Source organism: Solanum tuberosum, unplaced genomic scaffold, assembly GCF_000226075.1.
Source record: "Solanum tuberosum cultivar DM 1-3 516 R44 unplaced genomic scaffold, SolTub_3.0 scf00093, whole genome shotgun sequence".
Classification (NCBI taxonomy): Eukaryota; Viridiplantae; Streptophyta; class Magnoliopsida; order Solanales; family Solanaceae; genus Solanum; species Solanum tuberosum.
Genome location: NW_006239018.1, coordinates 355,543 through 367,483, shown reverse-complemented (window position 1 = coordinate 367,483; position 11,941 = coordinate 355,543).

The following is an 11,941-nucleotide window of genomic DNA, read 5'->3' as shown; positions in this document are numbered from 1 at the left end:
AATCCTACTCCATGGTGTGACCTAGAGATCAATAAAGTGGTTGGGTCTGAGATCTGAGGTTCAATACTCGGTGGATACAAAAAAATACACTAGGTGATTCTTCTCATTTGTCCTAGCCTTGATGGACAGAGTTACTTGGTATCTGTTGATGGTGTGAGGTGGCAGGTATCCCATGAAATTAGTCTACTCGAACACCATGATTGTAAAAAAAAAAAAAAGATTTAAGTAATCCTCCTTTTTTTTGAGCTGACTTTGGGGCCTAAATTTTGGCACAAAACTTAATTTTACATGATATCAAAATTCACAGCAAATCTATCACCCGATGTTGAACCTCCAAATTAAATTTACCCAAGTACTACTTATTGAAAGAATGAAAAAGTTTCATAGTGATGGTTAATAACGTAAAAGTTCTCCTTATTAACTCTTGGACAATTCTTTATTTTTTTAAACTAGCTTTTGAGGTGTGCGTTATACTCGCAATCCCTCAACTTTGCTTACAAATTTAATAGAGTTTAATCTTTTAAATTGACACAGGAACTCAAATTGTAATGCAATCATCAGAACTAAATTGATCTTTCAGTCAACTTTAGAAGTCAAGCAAGGTAAGGCGTCCGAAAGAGGGTAGCAATGTACGGACATTCCATTAAATTGAGATGTCAACATTAATCCAGCATCACATGTTACTCTTATTTTGTGGATCCAAAACAATTGGCTAACGTTTCGCCACAAATTTTTAAATATTTTTGATAAATTACTTTTGGATAAAGTTTTATTATACGTTTGGCCATAACTTTTGAAAAGAATATCTAAAAAAAATTAAAATGACTTATCCTATAAATTTTTAAAATTGTTAAAAATAGCCATAAATTTGTATTATCATTTTATAATGAATGATCTTTGAAAAGCCATGAGAATAACCATAATTAATATGAATTCGGAAAGAAAAAAAAGAGGAAGAAAACAAAATAAATATCATTGATTTGTATACGAAAAACTATTATTACTACTTGTAATTGGAAGTAACTATGAAGAGCAGGTTCGGATAAAAATTGTATATAACAATATAAATTTTGAACAACAAACTAGGAATGAAATAATCCAAAACTATAGATGATGGGTGTTTTTATGGAGTAGCATATAAAAATTTGCTGTAATTTTTAGATTTTTAAAAGTTTTCAAATACTAGAATTTGGCCCAATTTTCATTTTTTATTTTCTAAAACTTGATATATTTGTCAAGTAATAACATTATATGGCCAAACACTAATTTTCATTTTATTTTTCAAATATATTTGTGGCCAAACTCTTGTGTCCACTAGAAGGGGAAAAAATATAGACACGAGCTATTTTGGTATTTAATTCTTGAAAATTCAGAATCCTACTCATCATTATTATAGCAATAAAAAAGTTTCAATGTAATTTCATAAGTTAAGTTCGAAAAAGGTGAAGTGTACGAACACGATGACATCTCCAATTTTTGTGAGGTGAAGAAATTATTTCCGATACTATTCATAATTTTTTGAACCTCTAACCACGCTGCTGAAATGCATGCATTTGATTCTTTTCAAAGGACAGTCAGTTTATTCCTAATTTGCACTCCAATGACTAATGAAATTTCACATCTAAAATAATTTGATATGTCTTGTGAGATATGGATATATTAATTTCATATTCAAGTTATTTATACATCAATTTTATAAAAGGGAAAATACATAATTACCCCATCGAACTTATACCAGTTTTTGAAATAGACACCTAAAGTTTGCGCGAGTCCTATTACCCCACGAAATTATTTTAAAGTAGCATATATATCTCCTTTTTCGGTCATTCCCAGTTGTAATAAGGCAGGTGCAAATCACGCACCAACCTAATCTACCACTTGTCATTCACTTATTTAACTTTTAATTTCTTTTCTATTTTTGTCCTTTTAATTTTCTTATTTTATTTCCTTTTCTTTTCTTTTTTGAATTTTTTCTCTTTTAAATTTTTACTTTGCCTCTGATTTCTCAAATTTGTTTTTTGAATTGCACCACCACAAATCATAGTGACAACACTCCATCATTGCACTACTTAATCACAACTACATCATGACAAATAATCAAATATGAAAATTAGAAGTTCTATCAAACCAAAATTTAAATCATCATCTTCATCCTAAATCGCTTTCTTTATCTATTAGCATCACCATTTTCGATCTTTAAATTTTAGGAAAGAGAAAACTACTTGGTTAAGTTTTGAAAAGAAGAAGATATAATATAATAATATCGCATTTTAAAATATAAAATTTGAGAAAGAATTGGTGGTTTTTAATTTTTGGCTTGTTGAAAAAGTTTCTTAAAAGGCTATTAATGGTGATTTGGGGAAGATGGGAAGATGGGTCTAATTTATTAATTAAAAAAATCAAATTAAAAATGCCACATGGTATTTTTAACACTGGTTTGGGGCTGTAATACTACTCCTTCACGCGCCCAATTTTTGTGAGAATACAATTGCAGTAGAAATGGCTGAAAAAGGTGTATTTATCGTGAATATAAATAGTTTCATGGGGTAATAGGACTCCCGCAAACTTTAGGTGTCTACTTCAAAAAATGGTACAAGTTTTAATGGGGTAATTATGTATTTTCTCTTTATAAAATGACAAATCTTATTGACCATCTAATTTTAAAAAGGGTACATATATAAATAGGAACAAAGACTTTATATGATTGAGAATACATACTAATCAATTTTGAGGGGACTGCATGTTTTGCGCGTTCTATTTGATGTCGACTAGTTATAGCAACTTGGGAGAGTGTGTTTAGTGCGGAGAAAAATATCTTTTGAAAATATCTTTTTCAATTTTTATGATCAGTCAAAATATTTGAGGTAATGACTTCTCCGGTAGAAATAAAAATAAATAAAGGGAGAAGAACACTTGTACTACAGAAATAGAAACTATTTACAAGCAGTATCTCCTTATTTTTATACTCCATTTTAAACTACTAATTCATGGTTATTGCTTGATACCATCAAAGTATATATATACTCTGATGGTATCAAAGAGGAAGAAACAGTGTTTTCGTGAAGACACTACTCAGTTACTCCTTGATGCAATTAGAGTATATATATGTCATCATTTCATTGAAACATTGCATCTTCCTCCTTGATGCCATCATAGTATATATATATATATACTCCAATGGAATCGGTTCAATGAATAGAACAAAGGAACACTAGGTATGTGGATCAAATCAAAGTGAGTATATTGAGTTGGTCAAATTTAGATAAATACTTTGCTTATTGAGTCCAATTTATGTAGTTATATATCATAATTCACAAGTGACATGCACATTGATATCCTCCAGGCTCCAACACGCCTCATCATCAATTCATATCCATAGCGTCCTAATATTCACCTTTCAGAGTATTTCTATAAATTATACATAAATATTTTTAGGATAATTTTTTTTTGCTTTGATATCAAACATTAGATAATAAATTTTTTTAAAAAAACTCATTATCATCCCAAAAATCATATTTCAAGAAGAAAAAATTCCTACGTATCGAATCCACCCTAAGATCTTAAATTCGATTTTTCTGAAAAGATTTGGAGAGAGAAAATAAACTAGAGTGATTTGGACAGGGCACATTGCACCGCCAAGGATTTGAAATAATTCTACTGCGACAGCACTCTTTAAATGGGCCATCTTACATGGAAATAAGAAGAAGAAAACAAAAGGAAAAATTGAGATTAGTCTGATTGACTCTGTCAATTGTTATAGCCGTGTTTAATTAATTTTGTACGAATTTTAGATTCTTTTTAATAAAATTATAATTATTTGTATGATTATGTATTATCTTATTGCTAAAATGAAACACATAAAATAAAATAACTTCTAAATAAAAATATATGATATGCTTTTTGAGATAAAGTGTGCTTGGTAGGAAGGAAAATATTTTCCACGGAAAATGTTATTTTAAAAACAAATAAATTTTATTTATTTTCTATTATTTAATAAGTAAATAAATAAATATTATCTCAAAAGCATTTATATGTTATTTATAAAATAGGCGGAATAAATAGTAAGTTTGGAGGACGGTGCCGTGGCAGAGTTGGGATGGTCAAAGTGTGGGAGTTGAATGGATTGGATAGGAGGGGAGCAAACAATAAATTTGAAATAACGCTTATACACAGGGGCGGAGCCACGTAGGCTCCAGGATGTCCAATTGGACACCCTTCGTCGAAAAATTATACTATATATCCACGTAAAATTTTAACTTTATATTGGTATATATAGAATTTGGACCCCCTGAAATAACAAAGTGATGCGCAGTGGAGTTGGCCAGGGGAGGAGGCAGCATATAATGATCCGAACCCCCTTGGCGAAAAATATTGTTATTTATACATGGTTAAAATTATTTTTTAGGTATGTATAATAGATGTTGAACCCCCTTCCACTAGTTAGTGTGTTTACTTCTCAGATTTTGAACCCCCTTATTAAAAAAATTTTACTCCGCCACCGGAGTTGGCAATAGCCTATGCAATCCTACTCTTTGTCCCGATTCGATTCCCCGCAGGGTTGTTTTTTTTTCTGTAATTATTTTGACTTCTTGAATTCAATTAAGTAAATAAACATGCGTAATTTTAACATAAAAGTTTAGTAGCTTGGTGGTTAATAGTATCATGAAGGTCTCCAAGACCCAAGTTTGAATCCCTTCTCTACTAACTATTTTTTCAATTAAAATTGAATTATTTCCTTAAATTTTAATACCTTTTCCTTATGGAATAAGATTTCCTTAAATTTTAATACTTTTCCCTTATGGAATAAGGTTTTCTTTCTCTATAAATAGGAGATTCATTTACTCAAATTATATCACAATATTATTAAGAATAGAATCTCAATAATTCTCTCTGTTTTTTCTTCTCGTTCTCTTATTTTATAACAAAAATAACCAACTTAATATTTTAGTTTCAAGTTTCAATAGACATGAGGAATTATTATAATAGAGTACCAAAAAAAAGTTTGACTTCTCCAAGTCAACCAAATAAAGAAACAACGGTAGATCAATTAGAGATGTTGTCACATTCTTCTCAAAAATAAAGTATTGATTTAAATACTCTAAAAATGACTTGCGAAATCGAATGGATAATGAGTTTTTAGACGGTTGAATAGTGCCTTATGTAGAAAAGAAATTATTTCGTACTATTTCTAATGAGTTTATTATAAAAACGTTTCAGGATATGAAACCTCGTCGAGTACAATTGTAATAATATATTTAAATTATGTTTTCAATAGTAGTTTATTTTCTTTATGTTAGTTTTGAATTATACACTTGTAATTCTATTTAAAATATTCCTATATTTAATTAAATATTGCTTAACTTGATTATTTGTTTTGATAATTTAAATCGTCATTTTTAAAAAAAAATTACTATTAAAAGTTTGGACACCTTAATTAAATTCCTGACTACACCATTGCTTATACAACTTATTTTTTCTATGAAGTTAATTTCATTATTTTAAAGAAATTTATTTTTTCTAAAAAACTATTTTAATCAATTATTTATAAAAAAAACTAAAAATATTTTTCACATGTGATTCATATATTAGAAGGATAGAGTATAGTAATGATTAGTCAATTCCCTCTTTAATGAAGATAAAAAGCTCAAGAAATGCCATTTATATTTGACAGCAAAATGGTGATGGAGATATTAGAATTAGATAACCTTTTAATTCTTTGGTTGTGTAATGTTTTTCGAGAAAAAAATTGATGTCCTACACTAATTTATTTTATGATTTTGTGTTAATTCATATTTTTCTCACATGGTATTAAAGATAATTTCTGTTATATTCATTTTTTACTACCCTTTTCTATATAATTGCATATTTTATTTATTTTAGTGTGGATGTCTCTCAAATCTATTCAAACTGTAAATAATATTATTTATTTATTTTTTCCTTATCGTTTCTTGTATTTTCCCTCTACTCTACCTCTGTAAATAATTTCAAAAAACTACTTCATGCCACATCCTTCGCTCTTGACTGCCTAGTTCAATTGTTGCTATCTTGTTAAACAGTAGTCTTGTCCCAGCTAGGGATGATGATGGGGCGGTGTGGATTAAACTTAACCCGTTAATTTATTTTTAGTATCAAACTTAACTAGAAAAAAATATTTTCATTAAGTTGTATTAATTTAATATAATAATGACTTAAAAATTTATTTTTTAGAGGTCAATTGGAAAACATGTAAGAAATTGTATTAGTATTTTTTATTGAACCATTTCATTTACTATCACTCTTATAACATGTAAAAAGTTAAAAATAAATTTGAACCCACAAAAAATCACATATACCTGCAACCCGTCTCGCATTAGTTTTTAAAAAAGCTCACTTCAATCCGTCCCGCATCCCCCCCACCCCCCCATAGCCTTAAACACATCTCACCCGCCCTGCCCCATTGCCATCCCTAGTACCAAGGTGTTGATGGTTCGTTTTGGATCGATTATTGGTTAAAATCAAAATCAAATCAATCTAGTCGGTTTTTTAAATTTCTAAAACCAAACCAAATTATCAAACGAAAAAGATAGCCATCGGTTTGGTTCAGTTTTTTTTTTTTCGATTTGAAAGTAATAAAACTTTTGATGACACACGTATCTCGATAGACACAAACACATAGTACATGAACAATTCACATGAAAAGTTATTGTCAGTTCAATTAAGCAATTAAGAAATACTAGAGTTATCATTACACGAACAAAGTGATTCAATTAAGAGAAAATGTGACTATCTTATGTGAGGTAGGCTAGGTAAAGACTAAAGTAGAGGATTTTAATGGACTTGGACTTAGGATTGTAATAGTTGGGCTAAGATTCAAGTGTAGGGATTGAGAAAATAGTATAGTTAAAGACTTAAGTTAATTAAAATTTAACAAAATATTTATATTTAATTATTTATGAATAATATATAAATAATTATAAAATTCATATATCTAATTTACCGGTTCGATTTGGTTATTTTTGCGGTCATTTATTAGTAAAATTAAATTCAAACCAAATAGTATCGATTTTCAAAATTTTAAACCAAACATAATCAAACCAAACCAAATATCAATTTTTTTATTCGGATTGCGATTCAGTTCGATTTTTTAGCCATAATCATGAACAACCCTAGTCTTGTCTTCTTCGCCTTAGGTCTAATCGTTGGAATCTTTTTTTCATTGTTATTTGATACATTTCGGTCATTAACATTAGCTGTATGTATTTTTTTCTATTCACTCATGATCTGGCTTGGCCAAACCAACTATGATATTGAAAGAGAGGGGACCTTTTCTCGTTGCAACTATAAAAACCACAACACAATATATATTAAAAAAAAAACAACACAATATATATATATAGCATAGTTTCCAACTAAATGTCCTTTTAAAAGCATGTTTTGCGTAGTTATCATACTTAGTGCATTCTTGTACTAACACCATTTTTCCTCATCTTTTTACACTAAGTGTAGGTGATGGTGGCTAAAGGGCCTTTCCTAGAAGTGATTAGTTTGGCTTACTATTCCCAAGTTCGGGTGTGTCTTTAAAGATTAAAGGACCTTTATGTTAAAGAGTTTCCTTAAGTTCTATGTACTAGATAGTAGTTTCATTGACTATATGCGGGTGCGGGACAGAGCAGGATGTGGGTCAAATAAAATAATTTAATTTGTGTGTGGGTATGGTGCAAGGTTTTAACATGATCTGGAAAACTTAATCTAATAGTTCGTCAATGTTCAGAGATATTCTAATGATTTGTTAAAAGTAATCTGAAATATATCATTTACACTAAAAGTAAATCTAAAACATTCTGCAACCTAGAAAACGGTAAGAAGTATTTTACTACTGCAAATCTGCAATTACTTAACCAAACTAATGCATATCGTTCTAATTTTATTTTTTTTATTAATCCGCAAGGCCGAGTGCCTAGGGCTATTTTTTTTATTGATAAATAAAAACAAAAACATCAAAGAGAATATAGTACAAGCAATGGGGGCTATGCCTTGCCTTTCTAATCATAATGAGATAATAAACCTCTACTACTTAACAAGCATGATGAAAAAAAGAGCTAGAGAATACTAGGTATTTTATGATCATAATAGAGTTTATACAATTCTATATAATGATATTACAAATGAAGATAATTAAGTAATACATGATTATAAGAACTAAGAATAAAGTTGAGTTATCAGCCTCAAACTTTAATATATATATATATATATATATATAAACTAAAATGTAATATTTAAAGTCTTTTATAATAAATATTGAAGTAATATTATTATGAATGAATCTTGATACTTTATTTATTTTTAATTTTTTTTTTTGAATGTACACCACTAGACAGAGGATACTTTATTTTTGTGGAATTATCACTCTAAGATATTTCTTAGAAAAGTAGTCAAACGCAATTTGTTAACAAATTTTGACAAAAAAATTAAATTGGTCAAATATAATTACTACTTTTGGAAATTGCTGAAACTGTTTTTTAAAACAAAGTTTCTAGCAAAGTTCGACTAAACAGACTTAAAAACTTATTGAGTCATTGACTCTTATACCCACGCATAGTAAAAAAATGATTAATGTATTTAGTATTTACATCAAATTGTACTAAACTACTTCATTATTTAACCAAAAAATTAGGTTAAAACATGTATTAATTAATTCTACATGCATAATATAGCAATAAGAGTGTAATTTTTATTTTTATTTATTTAAGAGTGTAATTCAAGAAATGTTAACAAGCTAAGGATCGAGCTAGTTTAAAACCTAATTAGTATTATAATTTAGGCGTGTTTGATACAAAGGAGAATAGTTGTCACAAAAAACAAGTTCGTTTCTTCATTTTCAAGCATGTGCCTGCCTATATTGAAATAGTCTTGTATATAGGTTTTGATTTATCATTGAAGATTTAAATTAAAAAGAAAAGACATAGCACCCAAATTTTGAATGGTGCAATTTAGTAGCTAATGCAGACTTTTTGTTAAAGTAGAAGGATATTTGAGCCATCATAAGAGGAAGATGGTCACATATGTTAATTTATTTTTCTAGCTAGTCATTAAAGCAATATATAGTCACTAATTAGCCTACCATAAAGAGACATTTAATTTAGATCTACAAGTAATTTAATTTGAAGTGCACCAATTTATCAATCTCATGATTTTTGTCAATGTAAGTTCTACATAAAGTCGAACAACATCGTCTTTTTTAGACTAGAACTAGAATTTCGAAACTAATTATTGTACCTATTAGTTCTTAATTCTTATATAAGGGATTCATTTTCAATTCAAGACTACCTTACATTATTTCTATTATAGCACTAGTCACTAGACCTCTAATTTGTCTCAAGTGATTATTGGCTTAATTTGACATTCGACAAGAGAGTTGCTCGGATAGTAAGCACTCCTCATTTTCAATTTAAAGATTGTAAGTTTGAGTTATCAAGGTGGGAGCTCTCATAAAAAGATTTTAAAAAAGTCCTATCGGACATTCTCTTAATTAGTTGATAAAGATTTTTTTAAAAGAAAAAACTTCAAATTATAAGCTACTTAATAATTAGTATATATAAAAGTTTGCCGTGTATAATAGAATACCTATATGTATGGGTGTTCCTGGGTCAGTTATTGCTCAAAATTAAAATCAAACCAAATAATATATATTTATCGGTTTCAGTTCAAATATTTTGTTGTTAACTATACACAAAAATTAAAAAATCAATTCATTCAAAAGAGGGAAAGAAGACAACTATTTATTCAAAACGAAAAATAGTTAGAACGATTAACATTATAAAACTTTTGATCACTAAATTTACTGTGAATAAACTTCAAAATTTACCATTTTGGCTTAGAAGGAAGAGACAGTAGTCCTAATCCCACCAAAAATTGTCATAGACACTCATATAAATGAAACCAATAAGATAAATATTTTCATCTTGAAAAATTTTACTTTCATAAATAAATTATAAATACATTTTGATGAAAACATATATAAGATAACTAAAATTATTTATAAAAAAATATACTATGCATATTTACTAATAAAATATATGTATAGAATTTATCCATCCGATTCGATTATTTCTTTGACTTTTTTAACAAAATCAAAATCAAATACTATCAATTTTTAATGCTCTAAAACTAAACCAAAATCAAATAAAATCAATTTAATTCAATTCATGTATTTGAATTGATTTTTATCCAAACCGTATATCTCAATCTTTAGATAATGTTGCGCATATGAATCATTACTTCTTTATTTAAAATTTTATTAGGGATTAGTTGGTGATGAGAAGTCATGCAGTGACTTATGCTAAATGACGTCTACCATAGAAGTAATCATAAATACGGTAGTTGTATATATCATATGCAATATTTAATATTTGCTAACTGATTAAATTAAACGATAGTGCCAAGTCCTGCCTAGCTAGCATCTACTAGGATGTATAACAGGTAGACTTGATGTATATCTTGATTGCACCAACTTGCAAGTTGCTAATTAATATAATTGTATTTTTCCGTTTAAGTGCCGTGCACAAGTCACAACATAAATGATTAATTAAGATTGACACAAACTCAATAATGTTGAATTGAAACAATCGATATAGAAACAATATCATAAAATACTACTCACTTTTTTTTTTGGGGGGGGGAGGGGGTGGGGGGTTGAAAATGGAAATTGAATAAACAAGAAAAATATATGGAGTAACAAGTAGATGAGGACCAATAAAGGAACAATATTATTGATTCAGTCTAAAATGAATTTTCAATAGCCTTAGTAGTTGGAATTTTTATCAATGGTCATCTAGAAAGCTTATATTATTTCCTCGTTTGATCATTAATTTTGAATTTCAAATAAAAATTTATTTAAATTTGAATAAAAGTATTAACATGCAGTCCTAAATTAATGTGCATTATATGTCAAGTGAAGTTTTTCAGCATATTTGACTTTCACAATTTTATTTACTTTTCAAAAGTCGATTTATAGGTAATTAATGATAAAACATCTTTTTAACTTCAGCTGAGGTCACATAGTTTCTTTTTCAACTTAATCTTCAAGATATGTTTATTTTTCAACTTCGACTCACATATACAATAATCATATTTCTTTTTGAATAGCTTCTAAATTATTTAAAGTTGCTTGTTGATGGTCTCTGTCTTTTCTAGTTCGTTCCATCATTAACAATAACATTGAATAGTGCAAGAATTAAACTTATAAAAAGTAAGTGACTTCATTTTAAGTTAAGTATTACTCAAGTATCTAATTTTATACATTCGTCGCTTATATTAGATTCACTGTGAGCAAAATCAAAAGTGCGTTTTTTAGTAAATTTATGAAGGGGATTATTGAGCTTTGGGAAAAAGGGTCGGATATACCCCTTAACTTTGTCATTTAAAGTTGATATACCTCTCGTTATGAAAGTGACTTATATATACCTATTTGTTATACAAATGGCTCACATATATCCTTTTCCTCTAACGGAAGTGAAAAAATTCATTTTAATTTAATGTTTTAAAGAAAAAAATATAATCCATATGGGTATATTTAATCCTCCCTCACACGTACATATTTTTTTTTATTTCAATGACTAATTTAAATTTATTATTTTGATGGTCAAATTTATTTATGTTTCACTAATTTTCTTGTAAAATCTATTATAGATGACCCAATTTTTTTTTTGAAATTCAAAAACTAAATTACAATATAGCTGAAAAAATAGTTTTAAATTATAATATAGCCACAAAACAATTAGTTTTAAATTTTTTTCTTTACACTAAAGAATGAAAAAAATAAAATAAAATAAGAAACTCAAATAGTGAAAATCAAAGAAGTCAAAAACAATTTATGTATGAAAAAGATTAAAATATACGTTGAACTTTGCTAGAAGGATCATATATATTCTACTATATTATAAAAGAGAGTTTAGGCTCAAAT